The sequence below is a fragment of the Molothrus ater genome, chromosome 4 (genome assembly GCF_012460135.2).
Source record: "Molothrus ater isolate BHLD 08-10-18 breed brown headed cowbird chromosome 4, BPBGC_Mater_1.1, whole genome shotgun sequence".
NCBI lineage: Eukaryota > Metazoa > Chordata > Aves > Passeriformes > Icteridae > Molothrus > Molothrus ater.
Window position 1 is genome coordinate 40,175,993 of NC_050481.2, and position 25,723 is coordinate 40,201,715.

At 39.0% G+C, this 25,723-nt stretch overlaps 1 protein-coding gene across 2 annotated transcripts in view; it reads right to left on the reverse strand.

The window, feature by feature from the left end:
• Positions 1–25,723, reverse strand: part of DCTD (dCMP deaminase) — a 191,187-nt gene that overhangs the window by 158,123 nt on the left and 7,341 nt on the right. The window lies entirely within an intron of this gene.

Genomic DNA, 25,723 nt, shown 5'->3' on the forward strand with positions numbered 1-25,723 from the left:
TTAGGCTTCCTCAACATACACAATGGCTTATCTTCCACTGCCCTGTTTTATGTACCCAGCACTGTAAAAGACACTTTGTAAAAGATCCTTATGTTTCACATTTTCTACATTCATTTCTTTTAAAATGGGCTTTGTTTTGACGGACTCTTAAGGGGAAAAGGAGACGGGTATGGTGAAAGTACCATAGAAAATGAAATCCTAGACATGCCCTCCACCATAATGAACCCGGGCAGATCATCAGCCAGCGTAAACTTTACCTGCCCCAAGACTTCAGCAACACCATGGTAGCAGCTTACACCAGCTCAGTGTCCCCTTTCCTAAAGCCCCTGTCCCAGATGTCACACAGAGTATTCACTTAGCATCTAACAACATTTGGCACTCAATGCTCCCAGGGCCAGGAATGCCTAGCACACCTTCCTGATCAAAGCAAGATACCATTATGCCAATACCCCATTAGGAAACCCTGCTTTTTCCTGCTCTCATGTCAGCTAACCTTGTGCTTGTCCACAGGGTCAGAAGGAGAACATCTGCCTTTTCCCTTCCCACATGTAACAGCACAGCCTGTCTGGGAAGGAGCTGAGCAGCATGAACACATCTACAAGAGTATGACCCAGAGATGTTTTCCAGTCTTTCTTTATTTAATTTCCTAGACAGGATAATTTATTTATCTGTATATTTTAATTCTCAGTTGCTCAAAATGGGTTATGTGATGGGAAAACATAACACTGATTTTGAAGGTTTCCAAAATCCTGAATCATTATCATGGGTATCATTAAGGGTATCATTAAGAACTGCCACTGTGAGATTATCTCTCCTTCCTCATTTTTATAGAGAGTTTTAAATTCAAACCCTTGGTTTTTTCCTGTCACAAGCTGTGAAGAACCAACAAAAAACCTCCAGAAAGATGATCTATCTCCCCTTCTTTTGTACCAACTCATTAGTTTGGCAGCTTATATTTGATCAAAAAAGTTACTATGCACAAGACCAGAAATCACCAAGGATATAACTGACAACACTGAGAACAAAGTGTTGCAAGCTAGCCTGTAACTTTGGCCATCCACAGGGCAAAAGAAAAATGAGACAGATCAATCCTGGATTCATTCATTCATTCATTCTCCAGAATGAATATTTTCATATTTGGCAGTGTTGTTTCTGTGCCCTTTCTCTGTTCAGAGGAGGAATGCTAGTTCTGGAAATCCTTGTGACTTTCAATGAGAACCTCCATAACACCATTTAAATAATTTTTAAGATAACCATGATTTAGGAGTGATCTGTGCCTTCAGGGGCTACATGTTTATCTGACTTTAAAATCACAGTTACTGAAAGACTATTACAGAAGCCTGTTGTGCTTCTCTTGACTGTGAACATTTAATATTTTCTTCTCTGCTCTTAATTCCAACAATCAATATAGTCTGAGAACAGCATCCAGTCTGTGAAGTCCATCCATTTTGCAACTGTTGACTGCAACAGGCACAGTATACCAGCCTTTAAATTATAGCCATCAGAAGCACTGGAACTGCTACATTAGTAGGATCTGCCAATTAAGTTCTGCAACTTACTATTAACAATGCACTAATTTTGAGCAAGAAAACCTTCTTACACTATTCTGGATTATATGCAATTCTTGTTCTTTTGGAGGGAGGAGAAGGTAACACGTGACTTGGGACTAGGATTGTAACAAGGTCTGAAATGCCTTTACTTGGAATTTACTGATCTTACAAAAAAACACAGCTGGACTATGTACATTCTTAGGTCAGTCACTGCCTTAGTCTTACCTCTCTTGTTCTTCTTTCACACTTTTCCTCCTCACTGTTACTTCTTTTCTCTACATCTAAAAATATCTCATTCTCAGAATAATTGTATTTGGTGGACTTGCTCCTACACATGTGTCAGAGTTACTACAAAGCCTAAAGGGCTAGAACTGGGTCCCCATCAGTTTCTGTCCCATGGCTCAGAGCAATTGGAAACATAAGGCCAGGATTTACTGTTACCCTGCCGTGACAACAAACATCTGCCAGCATCTGCACAACCCGAAACAACAGATCATCTCGGGGGGTTTCAGTGGAGATGGCCACTGAAAGATGGCTCCCAGGCCAGCAGGGCAGGGAAGGTGCCTGCCAGGAACCTCTGCAGCCAGTGGTAGGGGGCCCATGCACAAGAGAGCTGCTCCAGGACAGCTCTGCCCCTGCTCCCCTTGTCAGCCTCTGCAGCAAGCACTGGGCTTGGGCAACACAGGCTTGTCAAGAAGAAAAGGAAGAGCAGGTACAGCTATCACTGACCAGTGTGCTTTCAGGTAAGGAAGGTGAGGATGGATTTAGAGGGAGTTTTGACTGTGTTTAGAGCATTTGTTCCCCAGTCCTTTTTCTGTATAGACTTTAAAGTCTGAGGTATATAACATACAGGGATACCAGCCTACAGAGGCCTATGCAAGTAAAATAATGCCTTTGAAGAATATAGCACAGGTCATGATCAGGTAGGTTCATACAGGTTCAGTAATACTTTTCAAGTACTGGAGATCACATCATTCATTCAAACTAGCTTCAAGCATCATTTTGCAAATTGATTTTGACTAGACTAAAGCAGAATCAGAGTGGTCAGTTTGCATATCATTTTATGTAGTTAAGTGCATTAAATTTTTACTCCCCATAAAATTATTTCAGGCTGCACACAAGGATTCTGAATCTTACTGCAAGTGATACATATTCTCTTTAAAAGCTACACTAATCCTTCTGGGAACCTCCACAGCCAGGGATAGATACACTAATACTTTATCCCCGGCAAAGGGCACTAGAGAATTGTTGTCTTTACACAGCTCTGGAGCCCACACAATTATCCCAATGTTTAATGGTCAGTGTAAGTGAAAAGAAATACTAAGTTTACCACTTTGTAATCTGATTAGGCAATTCAAGCCCCCAAAAGCAGAATTATGAGACTGGCTCTTTCCTACACTTTCAGTTCCTTTGTAAAGCATGTTCATGTTGTAGGCTTGTTTATTCTCCCCTAGTGGTCCAAAAAGTGTGTTCATCTGAAGTACGATTGTCCCCAGTGCCATTGCCCAGACACTGCTGTTGTTTTGTGTATTTGAAGATAGTCCTGGAGTTCCCTAATTTGCTGTTGTTGCTCATTTAAATATTGGGTATTTTCATGAATCATTCACAGATCTTTCAATTTTAGATTCCCCTCTTACAGACATATGTGCAAAATATGGAAATAAGAGCTAGTGTATAGATTCTCTATGGCAAAATCTCAGTTACAGCCAGTAAAACAGCTGTTGTCAGAAGCTGGCGAGGAAGTGTCTTCAGCATCTTACTGTGAGTGACTTAATTCATTCAGCTTGGCAGTCTTTTGCTTTTCACCTTATTGCTTGAACTGGAAGTCATGAGAGTTAACATTTCCCCACCCAACTAGGAATCCATTTCTTAGTGAAGCTGGAGCATCTTTTGGGTTTGCACAGACAATGTGCTCTTCAGTGAAATCACAGAAACACCAAGCAAATAACACAACCCATACTGCTATCCATATTGACTTACTCTAGTCTGCATTTAAGTGAGATTTGACAAAGATTATTGTTTGTATTGGTAGAGCTTAAGGTTTCAGGGTGCTTCAGAGAGCATCACAGTACAGAAGTCGACTTCTCCCTGAGAATCTATCTGCATGTCTCCAAATCTTGAGAGTCATAAACTTCACAAGAGAGTGACACCAGGCACCTTTTGACCTCCCAATGATGTGGAGCAATCTAAATTTTATTTATTTATTCCTAAAGTTAGTATGGTGGTTCTTCTGTTTGAGTTCCTCTGTTTCCCTCATTGGAATTACAGTACCAGGTTAGACACAGCCTCACACAGAGGTGGAAGGGTAAATGTAGTAATGTGAGAAGTTCAGTGAATCAAAGCAACACAATGTCCACTAGTATTGCCCACTCCAATGTATGAGTGGCACTTGTTATACTTCTCCTTGAGCCCTAGTGCAATCCACAAGAGCAGCCTTTAATTATGGGCACTTAGAAGCCACTGTGAAAGCAGGTAAGAGGCAATATGGAGAGGGGTAGGCCAGTTATGAAGATAATGACAATTTCCATCTTGAAAAGGGAAAAGAGAGTAACTTTAAACACACAGAGTGAGCTCACAGTGTCATTACACTTTCTAAAAACTGAACTCAATATTTAGAGGTGATGATTTATAAGGCCACATTATTTGTTTCTCTATTACATCTGAAGACACTGCCACTCAGTGAATGGTGGGACGCTGCTAGAGCAAAGTCATAAACCCAAACAACTGAATATTTTGTGGAGAATTTAGAGCAGAATGGAACAGTCCAGCAGAGACAAAGAAAATCATCACAAAGGCCACAACACCTCTCCTAATCCACCCCTCCAGTGTAGGCAGTGAGGACAGCCCAGCAGTGCAGCCCCTGCAGATGTTTCCACACTGCCAGGGCCAGCTCAGACACAGCCAGGCAGGGCTGGGCTGAGCACAGCAGGAGAAGGTGAGGATTTAGCACCTGCAGAAGAGCCAGGAAGGGGCTGCAGAACCCTCTCAAGTGGGAAGAGGGTACAGCCATCACTGTCCTGATCTCAAAAGGGCGTATTCCCTGCTTTTCAGTATTGCAGGGACTTCCCAAGCACTCATACCTTCCCTCTTCAAACATTGGTTGTAATTCATTAAGCAACTTCAGCAAGAGCCTGTTACTTCTGTGATTGAAAGACCTTGCTAACAGTTTCACCTCTGTAAGATCAATCAAAAGCTTGAAATAGGATATCATGTAGAACTAATGGTAGTTCACAAAATCTAGAAGGGAAAGGCACTGAAAGAGTCAAGCACAGCAACATGAAACTGCGGATTTCTGCTTTAGGGACTTATTCAAAACATTGAAATGAGAGAGGGTAGATTTACCATCATTACACTGGAAGAATAAAGGATGCTTTAAGACTCAGTACTTCAACCTTTGCAAAACTTTTCCATCACCATCCCAATGCAGACTTCAAAGTGAGGGTTGACTGGGTTAGAAAATTAGCCTTTTTCTTCAGGGAATTATTTTTGATATAATGTCAATACAGGAGATTACTGTAAGTATGAAAACTCATGTCAGTTGAGCAGTGATTGGAATGTGATTTCCTTGAATGATGGAAGTCTAAGAAACTAATTTCTGAGCTGTGAAATGTATGGGCTTATTTATCACCATGGATCCCTCATTGGGAGATTCTGGTTTAATAGAGTGTTACAGATATATATTTATGTAATGCTTTTCATTTCACATCTGCAGACAATTATTATAATAAGCTCTCTCTCATTCTTTAAGATATGTTTCTTATTATGAGTAAACTTATGAGAAATTACTTATAGTTGCCAGTTGAACCTACATAGGAATAGTAACTGCACAAGCTGGGATTGCAAAGGTGATAGAGACTTGCTAACCATAAATTAGAAGACTGCACAAACCTTTTAACAGCAATCTAGCCAGAATGTAACACAAACTGTAAGTCAAGGAAGTGTGGGGCACCTAGGGCATTTTGCTCATTTTGCCATATTGAGATTTGAGGGGAAGGAAGGAAAAAACCTGAAGAAATTTATGGTTGTTTGAAATATGATTGTTCCTTAGATTCTAGTGGATTACATTGGTTTTGCCCTTTACCTGTTAAGGTTCAGAGAGCTAGGAAATGCAAAAAGGGAAGATCTTTCCTAGGAAGCAATTGTTCTCTCTCACCCTAAAATACCTTTTCAATTAAAAAGAACACCAAAAAACAAGTAACACCAAAAAATGTAACCAAACAAAAAAACCCCACACACACAAAACCCCAAACCAGCTTTTCTTCCCTTTCTTCCCTCACAGGATTTCATTAGAATTTAAGTATCCCCTCAGTAATGAAATCTATCTAAGCAAACCTACTGTTTAAAGAGTTCACGACATCCTGTCATTAACAAATTAAAGAACTAACATTTTCAGTATTAGTTAAAGCTTAAATATACACTTTACTGTTGTCCTCTGCCACCACATTAATCCTCACCCCCTTCTCTCTACTCCCTCCCACCTTCCTACTTTACATCAAGAAAAGCTGAAAGGTCACTATCTCTTCAGGTTCCTTCAATAGGGCAGAGAGGAGGGAGTCAAACCAAGGTGCCCATGGCTGCTCTGGAGGAAAGAATGGATACACAGAAGGAGGGAAGGCAGGACAGCATTTTCCTCCCTTCACTTCACTAACTGCAGCCACCCAGCAGCACCCTCAGAGTCAAACATTGCCCACAGAGGTGAAAGGGGTGATGCACAGAATCCACCAGCCCATGTAATGCCCCATGTGCTGCAAAACTTGATATAGCTGAGACAAGCAAGAGTGCAGGAGTTCCAATGAATGCTGCTAGGGAGATTGAGACAATGTCTGCCCACGTTTCATATCAGCACAGAGAGAGAGAAATCCTGGAGACTTCTAATATCACACCTCTGCAATGGTTATGGGATAGTTATTTCTACTTTTACTAATTGACGATGAATGTATCTTGGAAAGGTACTAAGCATCTGCTGCAAAGTATCAGACGTTTTCCAAACATGTTTGCAGAGAGGTGAAGGTTCCTTCCATCCAGAAACTCAAACATTTAAACAGAGAATGCTCCATCCTAAATGAAAGTCAGTGAAGGAGCTCAGGTTCCAACTGCAGGAATACAATTATGAAGATGATTAAAATTGGTATTCCCCAATATGAAGATAACCTGTCTTCACTTGAGCAGGCATTTCTTTTGATTCTTTGGCCTATCACAGGAGTCTACTTTTAATTTACATGGTACCCTGGAAGAGATACTGAGAAAGTGACTATTTTGAAATATACTCAAGTTTTTGTATTATTTGTACAAAATTCCATGCAGAAAAAGGAAGTAGCTGCATGAGTTAAAGGACTGTACACAGACATGTTACTGAGCTTGGTATACACCTGCAAAGCTACATTCACTCATACAGGAACAGCAGTAATATGCAAGGACAAGCCAAAACTTTATCCAGCCCAGCAGGAAAAGAATATAAAAACATGGTGAGGATAGATTGCTGTTGTCTCCATGCTCCAGTGTAAAAATCTCCGAGTCTGGAATTTAAATCTAACTTTAGGACAGAAGTTTTGTTTAAATCTTCCCTGAAGTTGAAAATATTGTGAACAACACCATCTTGTTGGTGTATTGGCATTTTGGCATCTACATTTTGGCAACAAGACTCTAGCCCTAGAAATTAAATGGAAAAAAGTGAGTCATCTCAGCAGTGGTCTGCTTGAAATCTAGTATCTTTCACTGTAAGATATGATCTAAAAATCACTTTTTTTTTTTCTTAATGGGAAGGACACACTCTCCAGTGAATGTACAAATGAGTTTCCAGTAATATTCTGCCAGATGCACAGATGGCATGAGATGAGAGAAGTGCTCCTTGTATCAAGTGTGTGATGATTTTCATAAAGTACAGGTTCAGTGGTTAGGAGCAATACATCTGTACTCATTTAAAACCCCTTTATACTACAGCATATTATCATGTTTCTCTTTATCTAATTATCACTTCTCCACAGGACAATGATCACAGAATTTCCTGCTATTGTGGTAAATGGAAAAATGGGGCATTATAGCCCTCCAAGAGTGCAAGTGAATTTCACTATCTGACCTATATGTCCAGCTATACAGACTGTAACCCACAGGAACACCACTGACAGCAGGTTGCTGAAATGCTTTTAACCAGGGGAGTTTCCCCAAAAAGGTAAATTAAATCACATCTACCTTCCATACAAATTCAAACAATCAGTAAAAGTCACTTTTGCCCATCTCTGTCTTACAAGACAAAATGAAGCAAATGACAACTAATAGACAGTTACTTAGCTTTCCTTTTAAAAAAATCTCAGCTGACAGAATAAACACAGCATTGCTAATAAACCTGTTCTAAAGAAGCACTGGATTATGGATTGTATTTCCTAAGGCCATGTTCATCTTCTCACATTTGGTCCTCCCTTTGTAAGCAACACTGAGAATCAGAGGATGTGCACTGCTAGAGGGATGGGCACTGTCTGCTCTCTTACAAACTTTCCTCTTGTTGCAATCCCTTAAAGGAAGTAGCATTTTTTGGTTACTGTCACCATTAAATCATATTCAGTTTTTGATTTGCTTAATTTTAAATTCTGGTCTAATATTCACATTTCTTGCAGCACACATACATCCTCTGATGATGTTGATAAGAAAAAGCCCTTGCCCAGCTCCTAGCAGATGCATGGAAGATGGGGACTGACAATCATTACCCTTCCTCTACTCCCTGCTAGTATCCCTCCATGCACTATGACAGAAAAGCCTTTGTCTCTCACCTCTGCAAGCGGTCCTGCTTGTAGAAATGTTCACTGAGCTCCCTGTTGAACTCTTATTTCATCTCCATAAATGCCAGCCTTTCTGAGATTTCTGAATCAGAATTAAACTATGTCCAAGTTGTGAAAAGCTGGAAATGACGTGGGTTGAGGAAAGGGCTGGGAAAAGATATAGCCTGGGAACATCTGATTAAAGATCTGGAGCTCAGTTCCTAAATACTGTGCCCATGTGAGGCATAGTGCATATGTGAAGAAAAGATGTGTCAGCATGTAGCTGTGGCACTTTTCCCCACTTAATAAAAGAGCAGTCACATCTCTTTGATTATTTTCTAGAGCACAGAAAACCTTGATGTGCTCAAATGATCTCCCAGGTACCACACAGAACATTTACCTTCGATGCGTCACATTGTTTACCACAAAATACAGCAAATAAACTTCTTGGGCTTGTACAGGAAAACATGGTTTTACCTCCAGCTAATCTGGGGCAGCCCAAGCTGCAAAGCCAGCAATCCTCACAGGGCTGAGTAGAGCAGCTGCAATGAAACTAGTCAGAGGAGGGAACAGCTTTTATCAGAGTACAGCAATTGTGCTGGACACAGCCCTGAACTCCCAATGTAACAGGCAACGGGATCTCCTGACACACTGCTGACTACAAAGCTACATGTTTTGTGCAAGACCAGAAGCGGGCCATGGAGAAGTTTTCATGTTCCCATGGCAAAAAGATAACAAAAACAAATGTCTCCTTTGTCTTTCATATGATTTAGCTTTCTATCAGAGAACAGCAGGACTGAAAACACACTGATAGAGCCTGCTAAGTGACCTAAACAACCAGTAACAGACAAGATCTTTGAGTGTGATTGAAGATACTCAAGTTTCAGCAGATGGATCTACAGTGTCAGGTACTACAGCACAGCCTGGGACTGCCACAATCCCCACTGCCAGTTGGAACAGGAATTAAAGGCAGAAATGAATGACTCTTGCAAATGAAACAGAAGCAACAAATGCATAATTTGGGAGTTCCCAACTGCTCAGGGAAGAAGCAATAACTGATAGAAAGCTAAGGGCTGCTGAGAGCAGCCTAACATTTCATCAGTAAAGGAAGATTTACGGTCAGCTGGGCAAACTGGGACAAGAAACTGTCTTTGGGAATGCGCCTCACAGAAATGCTGCAAACTAAAGCATAAAAAACATCTTTGAAATGCTATGTATGTGACGCATTAGACAATTAATACAGAAAACTTCAGACTCTGCAATGCCATGAGCATCTGAAACAGATAAAAACCTAATTTATAGAGACATATCTAGGGCCCTGGAGGCACAAAATAAAATAATTTAGATCATAAAGCAAAGAAACACTGGTGTTAGAATTTGGTATGAGAAGCAGTTAAGGAAGGGGGTTGTCACAGGATTCATAATGCAGTTTGTATCTACATACATCCTGAACTGCCTTTGACTACCTTGCTTTACTCTGGTTTTAAATGGTGGCCAAGGGTGTGGGTTGGAGAACCAAGAGCTCAAAGGGTTTCAACTGAAAACATACTGACAGCCCCAAGCTTTAAGAAAAGTCTTCTGTTACCCAGACACACCCAGGTGGGGCCAAATCCAAGAAGGAGCACTAAGAGCACACATTACAGCCACACACCAAAGCACTGTTTAGCCAGCATCCTATTTCTGTCAGGGACTGGCAGAACAACAGGGTAAGGACATAATGCTGTATCATACCCTCAATACCTTTTCCAGCTTTCACATAAATGCAGGTCAGGGGCTTCCTAAGTCTAGAGGTTGTGTCTTTGCATTTAATGGCTTGCTCATCAATTGTCCAAGCATTTACTGAAATTATGTTTAACCACAAAAAACCTTCTCAGGCCAAGACTACACAAAACTCTTGCCTGTAGAAGTGTTAGTGAACAGTGAAAGATGGTCCCTTCCTCCTCTTTTAAAATCAGCACCTAAATAAGTTTTTCTGCTTACTTCCATTTGAGGGACTAAAATAGACAATAAGACACAATAGGAGGGCTTTCTAGTTCAGATATCCTAGCAAGACTATTCAAGCTTTCACAAAAATAACCAGATGACAGAAATATATATTTAAATAATGGCCATAGAAATGAAACATTTAAATATAAACAAGCATATTCCTTCTGATATTTCATTTATTTAAAAAAAAGCAAAGCTGTTACACATTTCCTTCTTTTTTTTCTTTTTCTTTCTTTTTGTGGTGAATCTAGGCATCTGCTTTACTTTCAGAAACTGAATGCTGTTTCCACTAGCCTCATCTATCCTTGAAGCATATAACTTACACTACAAACTATTTCTTGGTGTTCTGAACAGTGCTTTGTGCCTTCTCTTTGTTTTGTTTTGTGCAAAGTAAACACTAATCCCCCTCCAGGCAAAAAGACTTACTGCTTCTATCAAAGTGACAAGAAACTCAAAGATAGCCTAAAGTTATTGTCTAATAGAAATCAGAACCATAAAGTCAAGTCAGTCTTAATCCATGGGAAAAATATATAAAAATATATATAGGTAAATATACAAATAAAGCATGAACTAGGAGAGTTTATACAATTGACAATGAGAAGTCTTGAGCTTAAGTCTGGACCTCCACACAAACTGGACCACTAAGAAATCATCACAATTCACAGTCTGGAATCAGTGTCTCTACAGACCAAGGAAAGCAGTACATAACACACAGAACATGGAAGATGACCAATGGCTGGAAGACAAACTCCAGCCTTTTTCTTAATTCTGATAACAGACATACTATTAAGAAGCAATTTAACTACATTTTCTACAATTACTGTTTTCCTTCACCTATAAAAACTATTCCACATTTAAGGTGGCCAGAAAGAACAAAACAATTACTGTGGAAAATACTCGTACAACAAGCAAACTAATTATGCATATTTATAAGGCAAATCGTTTCACTTTCAAAAAAAAAAATGCTATATTGGATGAACATTTTAGTGCACAGTACATTTGGCAATAAGTCTAGCAGTGTCAGTATTCTGGTGAGGAAAATGGTCCTAAGGGTAGATACATCTAATGACTATAGGAGAACTGATAGTAGAAGAGAATTCTTTGATGTTTTATTTAAAAGTTTTGCTCAATAATTCAATAAAAAGATCCATTATAAATCAGGAAAGAGTAAGAACATGCCACAAGTACAATCCAGTAATGAATAAAAATCAAACCTACAAAAGGACAGCAAGTATCAGTAATTTAGGCAGCATATAATTCACTGCTTAACCCTACCAAATTAAGTTATCTGGGGTATAAACCAAGATGGATCTAAACAGTGCCCCTGTTGTAACTGTGAGAGTAAATAGATGAAAAGTACACAGCAGCTCCAATATTTTTCTTAACAGACATACAATGATATGTCTGTTAAGGAAAATACAATGGTCTAGTTTTTTTGATCACCTACTGATGCCAGATTTTTTTTCAGGATTCCAGGTGAGGCAAATATAAAAAGGAAAAACAAGGTGTATGTTTTTTGTTTTTTATATCTTTTTCACTCATCTCTGACCAAGCATTGGCAGCTCAGATAGGTATCCAATGCCTATTAATAAATCAAAACTATGTTGTGCACAAATTTCAAGAACATTATTCAAAAGGATTTAACCCAAAAAGGGGATATACCTTTACTTTGTAGAAAAATACGTTGCTTTATTGCTCCTAAGTCTCAAAAAGAACATGCTGCATAATAGGATTGGATTTCTAGAATCTCTGGTGAACACACCTCCAAGGACAACTCATTTTCCCCTCATGCTGCCTGTGTTTAGTTTCACACACAGAGGATTAAAAATACTAAACTCTTACATTCCAACATACCTAGCTATTCCGTACTTTCTAGCAGGAACTACAAAATTATTTTGCATAACCTCACAAGGAATCTGCGAGCATCAAAGAAACCAAACCAAATTAGGAAATTAATTTCCACAGAGTCTTCCATCAAAACACTGCAAGTATGTACATTTTCAACAACTCAGCATGTTGCTACATTGCCATTTGCCCATAAATTCCAATAATACATAGCTCTGGGATCCCACTAGCATCCTAGAGAGTAAATAACAAGTGAGCTATGAATCTCAAGCCCCATAATCACAGTCATTGTTACCTATCCCCTATCTTTCAATCCTAAAGATTTTTTTAAATTGCATTAGCTATTTTTATTTTATTTTTGTGCCAAAATAAGCAATTCTGAATGAAATTACACCTTTTGGTGTCAACTTCAACTGTAACCCTGTTATCAAACATCACTCTCTGTAAACAAGACCTCCAGGTAGGGGGAAAAAAAGGAAAATAAAGAAAAAAAAAACCAACTTCAGGATCTCCTATTACGGCAGCAACATCTCAACTAGATATAGCAGGCTAAGTACTCTGTGCTTCCTTCCTTCCTTCCCACAAAGTAATAATGCTAATATTTATTCTATTCCAGATAGTCCTGATTGTCCCTTTAGAATACATCATAATTGGTCCCAGATGCTCCTCTGTAGGTATTGATTAATAGTAATAATAGCCATCTTTCTTTCTGACTCAGGTACCACTGAAGCACCCAAGGTCAATATCAACACAAACCAGAACTTAGAAGGACATGACAGTGGTAACATTTGCAAGTACACAAGATTTTGCTTTAATCAATCTCCTACTACTTTATATTCCTAATCTGAACACAAATGCCACTAGGTTGATATGTCTCCAGGTAAAGAATATCTGCCTCCATTTTATTATCCTAACAGGATTGTGAAAAAAAATCAATTAAGAAAATCCATGTCTCTAAAAGATTACTTAGGAACAAGCTCTGAGAATTGTATAAACCTTCCTTATGCTACAATGTAAGGCATAACTCAGAAGCCAGATAAAATGAGAAACATAAGCCTGAAGAACTAAATGCAAGTGAAGCAAAATTAAACCACCTCCTGCTAAGCCTCTATTTCTTCTTACTTCTGTAAAGCTGTAGTAGGACCCTGTTCTGCACGCTTACATATATGGCAATGGAAGTTAGAATTTGTTATACTTGCCATTACCTAAATTCCTAAAAGTCAGATCTGACAGTCATCTAAATAATGTTAGAAGTTAAAAAATAAAAAGTTTGTGTTGTAAAGGGTTGTGGTAACATCTTTGAGCTTATTATAACTGTAGTGTTTGGGGTTTATGCTAATGTTATTGTATCCAGATATTCATTTTCAGGAAGGCTGGAATAATTTACTGTACCATGAACTAGCTCTGACTTGCCAGATTTACTTCTTCTCAAGTAGAGCTTGTTCTTTTAAACAAATCACGTTAAAACATCATTCACATGCACAATGTCCTCTGTTGCTACGTATTTGAATAAGCAAAGTGTAAAGGCATATTTCTGCATAACAATGATCAATCAGTAGTAAAGTGATGAACAACCATTCCAGGCGGTTTGCCCACAAATAAGTTTCCTCTCCACTTAAATAAGAGACAGTTAGGAGGTTATTTCCAGCTACAGTTTATGTGTATTCATAAACAAAACCAAATGGTTACCTCAGAGAAAGTTACAACTGATATTAACACTATACTTACTTCTCCTACATTATAATTTGTCTTATGTCATGACCTGAGCTGAGTGTTTTCAAAGACTTTCACTTAAATGCAGCTTGACTTCTTCAGCATCTGAGAGACCAACATCTGAACACCTTTATTATGTAGTTTACATTTTATTGCTAGTGCAATAGTGTGCCATAAGCTGATGGTTATAGCCCTAACATGAGAAGGGCATATGGCTCCTGTCAGACTATTCCGTTTATTTCATCTTTACAGCTGTTATGGAAGCAAACAGAAATTTTAGGTAGAACTCTCAAAACTTGTACTAGTTTCTGTATGCATAGCTATTTATGCTAAAACATTTCATTTAAACAAATACCTCAGTGCAGTTGGCACAACCAAAAGCAATTGAGTTTGTTTTCCCTTTCAGGATACGACTTCTTGGTGATCCTTCACACAAATGCAGCAGTGCTTTGAGACATGCTATGACAACCTACAAAGTGTTAGTGCCTGATCCTCAGGACTTTCAAAAAGAAAGGATTAAAATCTTCTGTAAGTGTTTCCCCAAGGGCCTGATGAAAAACCACATTTAATATTACTGCCAAAGTTCACTGGGGCTCCAACCAGTGCACAATAAAAGTAGATGTTGTGCTAAGTAACAATATTTGCCTCAACTTTCTCTGGTTAAACTGGGTCCCCATACCAGGAGCACAGCCCACAATCAGATGGGAAGCCTGGGGCTACTTAAAGAAAACATTCATTCTCGTCAGCTTTCTGACAGCTTTTAAACAAGCAGATTAAAACTGCTTCCAACTTTTGAACATTAGAAATGGTCTCAGCAAAAACAGATCTGTAAGGCACAGAAGATTGCTGGCAGTGAGAAACAAGTTGAATCAATGAAATTTACTGCATTGCCATCTGATGGAAGAAAACACATCTCTTCAGACCGTAGCAAATAGATGCAAATATGTTTTATTCTAGCAAAATATTTGTTTCATCACATCTGGAAAGATTATAGCATTGCTCCTTTCCTTACCAGCAGATAAAAGCAGCAGCTTGGTAGTACAGGCAGAGAAGATTCATGTCTGGAGTACCAGCTTATGGAATCCTGCAATTTCATCCAAATCTGTGCTTCCAGTTCTTGATCACTAAACACAGCAATGCATGCCCAAGCACGCAGAAAGCCTAATTTAATTGCTTTGACAAACACCTATCTCTTCTCCATGCCTGGGCTGTAACCTCAGGCTCTGCTAGACCCCCAGGACATGCATGCCTTCCAAAATGGAGCTGTACACATCTCCCAGAGGCTCAACCACCACTGTTGCTCTTCAATCCATACACTTTGTTTATCTACAGTAAAGCCTGCTTGCTACTGCTCCCAACACCATTCTACAGGGGCATTTAGAAGCATAGAAGGGCTTCACAGCTTGGTGTACAGTCAAGCTTTTAGGACAGAATGCTCCTATGAATTGATTGTGCCCATTCTGGGTGCACTTGTCATCAGCACATACCTAGCAACCAAACACACACTATGAAAACACATCTGTGCCCAGACAGGAGTATTAATAACCAGGAGGAATAAGTGTGCTTCACATTTCTATTAGCCAGGTATTAACTTGCTGTAAGTATTAACTTTGCTGTAGTTTAGACAGCTAAATGCAAATTAATGGAAAGCTAATGGGAACACAAAGAGACTATGCTGTTAATGATCTTCTTAATACTATCTTTCAGCATACCAGTGGGAATTATGGAGAGATGCATTGTGAGATATTATTTCTAGTGCCATTAGAGCCTTAAGACACACTGATAAAAGTATAAGATAACATAAGTATGTATAAGCAGGATTTTAGTAACTCTTAATAACTTCTTAATTATAAAAGTGTTTCTAATACAATTGTTTCCAGCATGTAATTTAATGTTTAAAAGGAATAGAAGTAATGAGCCAGTTTTATTAGGATTCCTTATTAGAATATGTCAGTTCTGCAAATTAGCAGAAGCTAATATTTCGGTATCTGCCATGGTAGAAGACAAATGGTTAGAAGACAAATAGCAATGATTCTTTGTTCAGCCATGTTCTGTGAGAGAAATCAAGCACCTTTTCTAATATATGCCACCTAAAAGCATTGAGAGTGAAGAAAGAAAAAAATTTCCATCTATAAATTAGGGGAAAAGCAGCTGAATAACTTTATATGCTAAGACAAAATATGTATCTTAGCTATAAAGGAGACCATTTTGTTTTTGCAAAAGAGATAATTGTTCTAGTACAGAGTGGAATAGATCTTCTCTAAGTAAATTAAATGCCTCCTTTTTAAGTTACTTCTAAATGGAACCAGAACAATCTGGCAAAGCTCCACCTGATAACATGAAAGCTCAAAACAGTTGCTGCTGCAATTACCTACATGGCCTAAATTTAGACCAGTCCCATGCAAGAGTTTTGTGACAAGGTTCAGCCCTTACACCACAAAAGTATGATGAAAGACATGCTCAGTGTCATAGGCAATAAACTCTACAGCTACAGAAAGGCCCCAGGTAACCAACAGACTTCCTCACAATGCCGTTATAGAAGCAATTCACTAGCTTAGAAGAGAAAACCTTACATAATTTTTGTCTCTTTTTGAGAGTTGAAACTAGTTAGAAGTGTGTGGACAAAAAAAGCCCGTCTCTCTTATTTGCGCTGTCTGGTGAGGTACATGGGGAATATACCAACAGATCTTTTAAGTCACAAATTCCAGGTTCAGTTAGGCCTATGAAGCAAACAAGTCAAAAGTTCCCAGTGGTCCTGACCAGTCTGCCAACTCTGCTTCTTGTATCTTTTCTGGAAAGCAGAGTTTCAAAAGCCTCTATCTCAGGCATTAGAAAGAAATCCATAAGCACTCATTCCACATACCTGAGTGGGGACAGAGAGGACACTGCTTATGAATGCCAAGAAAAAAGCAAAAAAGAACTGTCTTAGAAGCATGAATACCAAAGCTATATAGCATCCTCTGCCCTGCCATAGGCATGCATGGACCTTGCTACATCTTTTTTTTCAGGAAGTAAAAAAGCTTAATGCTATTTGTGGGGCAAGTGATCAAAGGTATCGACCTCTTTCCAAGAAACCACTCAACTTTTCCCTTTGTTCAATCTAATCTCTATGCAAACAACAACTTTCCACACCAGTGCACCAGTGCCGCCATACAAATCCTCCTGGACTGTGCAAACTGGAGCCTCAGTCAGGATTTAAGTGCAAGCATCACAAAAAAAAAAGTGAGCCTCCTTCTGGATGCCCACTGAGGCCTTGCAGCAACACTTCTCTCAGGGGAGCAGAGGCTTCTCAACTCTCACATCCCTTGGCAAACACCACTGCTGATCAAGTATGTCTGCCCCTCTCACAGCACAGTTCTCTGCAGACCTCCCAATTGAGCCCAGCCTTTCCTTACTTAAAGCAAAAATCGTAAAATTCCAGCTCTCAGTTTGGTTCCTCCAGCTCCCTGTTTCCTCTCAGTTCACGTGGACTGTGATTTTCTTGCAGCAAAGTGCTATCACTAACTCCACTACATGAGTTTTCATCTATCATAGGTCTTTCCTGCCCACCTCCTCAGCTGCCTCCACAGACTCCTCAAACCCCCAGGCACAGCTGAGAGCTAACTAGGTCCTCAGGCTCCATTGAGCTTCCTTCCTGCTAATTAAGGTTGTACCTCTGCAGTGAGCCAACCCCACAACAACTTCCCATCCCTATTGTGAAAAGAGGGCAAACTTCTGTAATGTGTACAGAAGACATTAAGGAATTTTTAGGTTGCATTTTACATGGAAGAAGGCAGGAAACAGACTGCTTTCTGTCATTGCAAAGATTTGCAGTGGTTTCAGAAATACAAGGTTTTTTGCTTTGAGATGGATGCTTATGCTTTAAAACCCTACAGGAATAAAATCAGATAGACTTGTTAATCCAGAAGAATAAATAGTTTTAGTTGTTCAGCTGAGATACAAGAGACGCTATTCAAACTGATTTTGACCTCTTTGTCCCTTAGATTTCAAATGAGTGTCCCAGCTGTTTGTGTATGCTTACACACATGACATGTACTCACTTTTGACTATGTCATTGAATGTCATTTACACTGGAGAAGTTTCCAGCAAACAGGTATGTTCTTGTGGATACTGCTGAGTTATCATACTAGCCCTCCCAACAGCAAACAAAACCACTTCCCTCCCCAATAAAACATAAGATTTTTATCTTAAATGCTGCAAAACTGAACACAAAGTACTCTTGCCACCACATGTCACCAAGTTCAGAAACAGCAGTGAGGAGCTGCTCCTCAACCCAGTATGGAAGTACACAGCTGAATGGCCCAGTTCTTAATTCTTGCATGTAAAGGAAGTAACCTCTACAGCCTGGTGGTTAGATCTGCTCAAGAGGGGGCACATGGATTTCAGTCCTTCTTTTGGCAACTATCCTATGTCAACTATTTGGAAGAACCAAGCTCCTTCACCTTCCCTTTTCTTTGGGAGTCCTCTCACCAGCAAGTGACACACTCACTCTTCCTGATCCAAAGCATATTTAATCATTTCATGCAAAACTTCGGTAAAAGGAATTCAGTAAGAAGAATACTTGAACATTTTATAGTCTCACAATTAAGGCATTGCATTCGGAATTCCTGCAGGCAGTAAATTAAATGGACTTTGTGCACCTACTGTGTGCATTAATGCTCTAATCATTAAGCCCTTGGATAAACAAGGAGAGGGTACAGGCCACTCTTCCATTTTCACTACTCAAATAAAATTTTTCTATGTCAACTTCATTTTAAAACAAACAAAAAATACGTGAAGCAAGTCAACCCAGCAAGCAGCAAAACACTTTTTCTACCCTTTCTCTACCTGACCCTTCAGACCACTGTGTAGGAATGCAACTGTGTCACATAGGGTCACCTGGATATCCACACCCTCTGAACATCCATCCCTTCCAGAGACACTTGTCTTTAGACCACCCACTTCTCTTTCTAGACTGGTATCAAAATTACACAGTTAAGTATGAATCAGATACCCACAGATTAGTTTATTAAGTATTATGGCTGTTCTCCCAAGCCTATAGAATACCCCTTGCTCCATATTTCCTCCACTAAAAAGTACCACTGTTCCTGAGCTACTGTGTTTTACATGGACCTTGAGCTCGTTAAGTCCAAAATGGTGACAGGATTAATTTCCAGTTATGAAGGAGTTATCTCATTGTTGAACATCATTGGGACCTTGTCACCATCATATTTTCTGAAAAAACCTCTTTGCCCAGGATTTCTTTCCTGGAAGCTGAGAAGCCTCAGAGAAAAAGGAAAACAATATTACCTCATTTGCTTCTCCTGTGTTTTGCTGCTTTGGAATGTGGTTGGAGGTTGTTTATCCAACATGTGAATTGTTTTTACTTAATGACCAAACACACTCAGCTGCATCAAGGCTCTGGAGAGAGTCATGAGTTTTTCATTTGTTAAGCCTTCTGTCTGTATCCTATCCTTTCTCTATTCTTTAGTACAGTTTTAGTATAGTATTCTTTAATATAATATAGTAACATAAAACAATAAATTAGCCTTCTAAGAACATGGAGTCAGATTCATCATTTTCCTCCGTCGGGGACCCTGAAAATACTACAGGACCTATATAGATGAGAGAGCTCTCCAGCACCACCAAGTCTGAGACACCCAAGGGCATGGCACAAGGTCTGTTGGAACTTTATTATCAGAGAAGCAGCACCTCTGGGTTACTGATCCTTCAGTGCAAAATTTAACATCACATACATAAATACCACTTAAATCCATTGGTAGATCTAACCTTTGGACCTTTAACAAAAATCCCAAAACTTAACTTCAGCATGTATATTTCTCTTTTTTGCTATGTTTCACTTTCCCATCTCACCTGGGAATTAAAAGAGCCAAAAAATTTACAACAGGGCTGCAAACCAAAGTTTGGAAATTAAAAAGACAGAAGACTAATTTGCCTAATATCTACCCCATGAATGAACCCCAAATTTCTCTGGCATTTATCCTTAAAGCAAGCTTGACAATGGGGGAGAACAAGGCTGAAATGCTCAAAGGCAGAATTGTTCTGAGATAATCGGTTTATGCTCATTGCCAGAGTGTGCCAGTCATTGTGTGCCCAGCACAAACTCCCTGCCCTGCTAAAGGACAGCAGGGCTCTGGAGGTTACTGCTCATGACTGCAAGTCTCACTCTATATCATGATATAAGCTAGCAAATCTGTAATGAATCCATGCCAGTGCATTACAGTGAAGGACAAAATAAAAAACAATGCAGACTATAAATTCATAGGATAGCTGCTTCCCAGATACTGAAAACATCTAACTAAATGCTAGTTAGAAATCTGTGCAGCAGGCTCCTTGACTAACACTTGGCTCTCAATAAAGAGATTACTGTAGGATTAAGCCTTACCTTGGGAGGTAGAAAAGAAACAAATCTCTAATTATCTCTACTCTTGTACTCTGGCCATGATTTCTCTTTCTCTGGGGAAAAATAAGCTTTGTACTGTCTAAAGTTTAATGTGTGCATTCTTTCAGTTTATTTTAATGTATTTTAAAGTATCAATTAGATAACTTGTTACTTTTAAATTCTAGTTTTTATATGTACTTCCTAATAGGAATATTTTTTGTGATTGTTCTTGCCGCATATACACGTGTTCATGCTAAAAAGACCTTTTATAAATATTTTACTCTGTAACCTCAAATTCCCTTTTATGTATGGCCTAAACCATTTGAACCACTGGAGAAGAAGGAATTTTCGATTTGCAATCACACAGTTTACTTTTTGTTACTATTTAACCAAATTATTGACAAATATTTGCAAGGCAAACTGTCTGTTAATGACTAAACACCATCAAGAACAGAAATAACATTACTCATGTGGAGAGGAATGCCATCCAAGAGGCAAAACTACTATCTTGTTCTTCCTCCTAGGGGCAAAGTTGAAGCTGGAAGAAAGATAATTGAGGAAAAGCCCCCCAGAAGTCTTGATCTAGAAAACTAAAATCATGGCTATGCTGAGTGAAGAGGGAAGGAAACTGAAGGACCTGCTTTCTAATAATGTGAGAGAAGAATCAGTATGTGATTCTGAGATAGAAAACAAGAAGTTCACATCAGGCTGGAATTGCAGTTTTAAATAACATTAGAAAAATGCATGAGAGAGTCCTTTTGGTTGATTTGATAAAGAGGAAAGAGAAATGCAGAGACATGAAGAGAAAAAAAAATAGAGAAATGAGGAAAATTAACAAGGCATCACATGGAGGTATAGGAAGATAGTAAGGAAATAGCATCAAGAAGATGTGAGAGAGAAACATGGATTGTTGCATGAGACAGATAACCAGATACTGCACATGCAGAAGAAAATAGAATATCCAGGAAAATTTACTAAGCTACACTAAAGAAACAAGCTAGAAAAGGAAAAAAACAACATGAAAAACAAAGAAAACCCTAAGTTATCCGTCATTTTCTCATTTGTACTAAACCTAATCTAAATTACACAGAATATTGTTTGATTTAGAGGAAGGTGGGAAGGTTCTACAAAACGTTTTGCTTTGCATTTCCCTGGAAAAAAAAATGTCCAAATCACAATTTTCCTGAACTATTTCTGTTCTGTTAGAAAAAGTAGAACAAAATCTATTATGCTGAGTTAAACTGAATTGATGTTTAGTTTGCCTAACCAATCAATCCCCTTATCTGGGGTTGATCTATAACTAAACTTCTCCTGGGTGAATTGTTGCAGAGCTTCTGGGGAGTTATTGTTCAACTACCACGTTCTATTCAATGGATTAGCTTTCCCAAGGAGAATTGCAGCTTTCCATCTGCCAAAACTGTTACATTATACAGTACTTGCAAGAAAATCCATATGTCATGGGACACACCACCTAAACAGACACCTAGTCTGGAGATGAAAATGGCAATAGGCCACAGAACACCTTCATAGATGTAACCATTCACACTTGTAGTTATTATTTGCTTCCAGTCCACAGCCTTATAATGGTTTTCTATTTCCTACTCTCACATCCTTTCACACCCAAAGATACTTTTCTAGGCTCCATGCTCTACACCTCTTCCCACACTTCTGCCACCTTCTCTCTGTTCCCTCCTTTATTTACTAGACACTGCCTGCTAGACAGCCTAGTATGTCTGCAGTGAAAAGTAATATTCTCTCCTTGGCATTTTGGGAACACCAGCCTGTCCAGCAATCTTAATTCTCAAATGGCTGCCACTCAGACCCTTTTCATGAGCCCATAAAACAAGCCTCTTGGCTGATGCTAGTTAAAGGATCAATAGAATATGTCAGTAAACCATTAAGTCCTTGGTGTATGCTGGCAAAGAGCATACATCTTCATAGGGTTTAAAAAATAAATAAATAATTTTTTTTCAATGATGTGTTGTGATGTGTATGCCTTACATGTAACATGTAAGTATAACTGATAGATATGTTGATGATAAGAAATGCTTTCAGCTGCCACTGATTTTTTCCTTGTCCCTAGGACTTGCTACAGATGTAAACAGATTTCCAAAAATCTATTACAAAATATATAGCATGTACAAAAGAAATTACATGCTGGATCATAGATCAATTGTAACTAGATTACTTCTGTTTTGTTTTCTTTAAGACAGCAACTTCATGTATTTTACAAACTGAAGAAGCCTACATGTAAAATGAACTTCTATGTATCGCAAATGTGTAAGTCATTTTAGCCCTTCCTTCTGGAATCAACAAACCTCACAGGAAAAACCTTTTCAAAGGTTCCCTCCAAAGAACATTTGTGTCTGAATTATGAGAGACCTAAAGGATGAACTAGTCAAATATTTTCCAAATCCTGAGCAAATCAGCTTTGTGTTGGGGAGGAGTTGTCTTCAACCCCCACAAAGGAATTTCAAAGGTGTGAGTTACTCAATGTACTTGTATTTTTCAACAGAAATAACAGATGTTCTCAAGTTTCTCCAAGCTGTGACTCCAACTGTTGTGCTGAAAAAAGTCACGACCTAGCTCCTATTAGGAGCTACATACAAACATATTAAAACTGATTTTTTTCACTTTAAATTTTATTAGCCAGTTGCTTTGCCTATTTATACCTTTAAACGTGATGATTTCAACGACAAAGGGACTCATCACACTCTAATTGAAACCAATGTCAGCACTCCAACTGAGTGCCAGAGTCCTTTACAAACATTGGCAAGCATACTCAATGAACTCATGTTTTAAAAAAGACCAATATTTGCATGAATTCTAATGTCTCATGGTATTCAGAATACATAAACAACAGGTATAGGAACCACAGAATTTAATCAAGGATCTGTCCCTTTGTAATTACACCTCAAAACTGCAAGATTAGACCTACTTTATCCTTATTTTATAAAAGAAGTATTATTAGATTATATTGTTTGAATAAAGCACATAGGAATCAGTGATGCAACCATGGTATAAATCTCATTAACTGCTAATTTAGGACTGGACCAAATCAAGTGCACAGAGGATAAAAGCACTATTTTAAAAATAGACAGCTATCATTTCATGTCCATTTTAGTCCACCATGTCCCCTACCTCTGAGCATGGCAAGACACAGCACATGATGTGTCATTTCTGAGTTACACAACTCAGAAATGTACCAGCTGGTGACCTAGTGTATCTAAGGAAAATGGCAATAGCTGAGCCCTTTCCAGAGGGACCTGGACAAGCTCCAGAAGCTGGGCCATGGGAACCTTATAATGTTTACAAGACCAAGTGCAGGGTGCTGCACTTGGTTGGGGCAATCCCTGATATCAAAACAGGCTGAAGGACGAAGGGATCAAGAGCAGCCCTGCCAAGAAGGACTTGGGGATGTTGGTGGATAAGAAGGTGGATATGAGCTGGCAATGTACTCTCGTAGCCCAGAAAGCCAAACATGTCTTGGGCTGCACTAAAAGCAGCATGGCCAGCAGAGCAAGGGAGGTGATTCTGACCCTCTCCTTTGCTCTGGTGAGATGCCAAGACTCCATCTGGAATGCTGCATCCAGCCCTGGGCTCCCCAGCATAGGAAGGACATAAACCTGTTGGAGTGAGTCCAGAAGACAGATGCCAAGATGATCACAGGAATGGAACACATCTGGAAAGGAAAGGCTGAGAGAATTGAGATTGCTCAGCCTTTTTGGAGAAAAGAAGGCTCTGGGGACACCTACTTGTACCCTTCCAATACCTGAAGGGGGCCTACAGGAAAGCCACAGACCTTTTATACAGACATGTAATGATAGGACAAGGGGGAATGGCTTTAAACTGAGAGAGAGTAGGTTTAGATTAGATATTAGGAAAAATATCTTTACAGTGAGGGTGGTGATACCCTGGAACAGGTTGCCCTGAGCAACTGTAGATGCCTCATTCCTGGAAGTGTTCAAGGTCAAATTGGATGAGGTTTGAGCAACCTGGTCCAGTGGAAGGTGTCACTGCCTATGGCAGGGGGGATTGGAACTACATGATATTTAAGGTCCCTTGCAACCCAAACCATTCTAGGATTCTATGATAAATTGGTCCATATATTCAGAACTTGTTATGGGCAGGTTAACAGACAAGTAGCATGAAACCAGGTAAAACAATAATTTTGCACAAAATTGATGCAACCCATTCTGCATACATTAAAACTGCCTGACTGACAGACCCTAGAAAGTAATTAACATGGTGAAATCATTAACTAGTACTGTGTTAACTCTGGGGAGCTCTGCAAACAAAGATTCTCTTTTAGTTTGTCAGAGACACAAGAGAATAGTATCTTTCTGTTCAGGATTTATGGGCTGAAATACTAAAAGAGTTTGTTATCCAAGTCAGACAAGCCTCTAACAGTAAAGCCTTCACTTAAAAGCTCTGTTGGTAACACTAGTCACTTGTTACAGACATACTCACAATCCCAAGAAACTTTCTTTAACATAATTCAGGTTGCACTTTGTTACTTTAGGAGATATCAGATGATTACAAGCCACTAAAAAGTGTATTTAATTTTATCTCTCTCACAGCAAATAGCACCATTTTTAAGTTTAATAAAATTAAATACACAATGTCTATTCTTACAGTATTGTCTCAATCAAAATATACTTTTGAAGAGAATGAAATGTTTTGACTGCTATCAAATTACCAGATCTTACAAAAAGTAATTTCTGTACTGGCTTGTTTCCTACACTCACCAACCAAATATTCAGGGCCTCAGCTCTTTACACATTCATGACTAAAAAGACAACGTGTAGTCTTTGAGACTTTTTCAGATAAAGGAGAGAGCCTTCCTCACCTGTAGTCAGAGATTTTGTCTATGTGATTTACTCATAGAGTGTGTATGTCACTTGAATTACTTAAGTCAAAGACCTTTTCACCATGTACCTGGTAAAATCAACACTTAATACCCAGATGAATAACAGGCTTTGCAGCTTGGGAATCAGGTCTTCCTGAATACCAGTCAGCTATCTATAGGTGATTACTGGGTGTACACTCCACTTTTTAAAAGTATAAATACTCTGAAACTTCATGGCCCATCACCTTAATTAGCCAGACTACTAGACAAGTAAAGAGACATTTTATTATCAGTGTTATTTATTCCTGAGTGCTAGAAAAAAAATGGTTTCACCTTTCATTGCCTGCATGGAGAAATTACTAAGACATCTGCTGAGAATTGCGCCGAGAAGTGTACTGACATCACTGAGATTAAACTTTGTATAACTTAGTATCAGTGAATAACATTAGGGACTCATCAAGACCACAGAGGAACTGAAGCTCTCTCTTCTCATCTGGCATATGTGTTCACACTGCTGAGGGCTCACTCTGCTGGGGCTTTGAGAGTAGTTTTCACCCTTTCTCTATTCAGTCCACAGATTCTCTTGTGATTAGTCCAACAGCATGAAAATGATAGCTGGCTATTTTTAAAGGTATATTTATCCAGT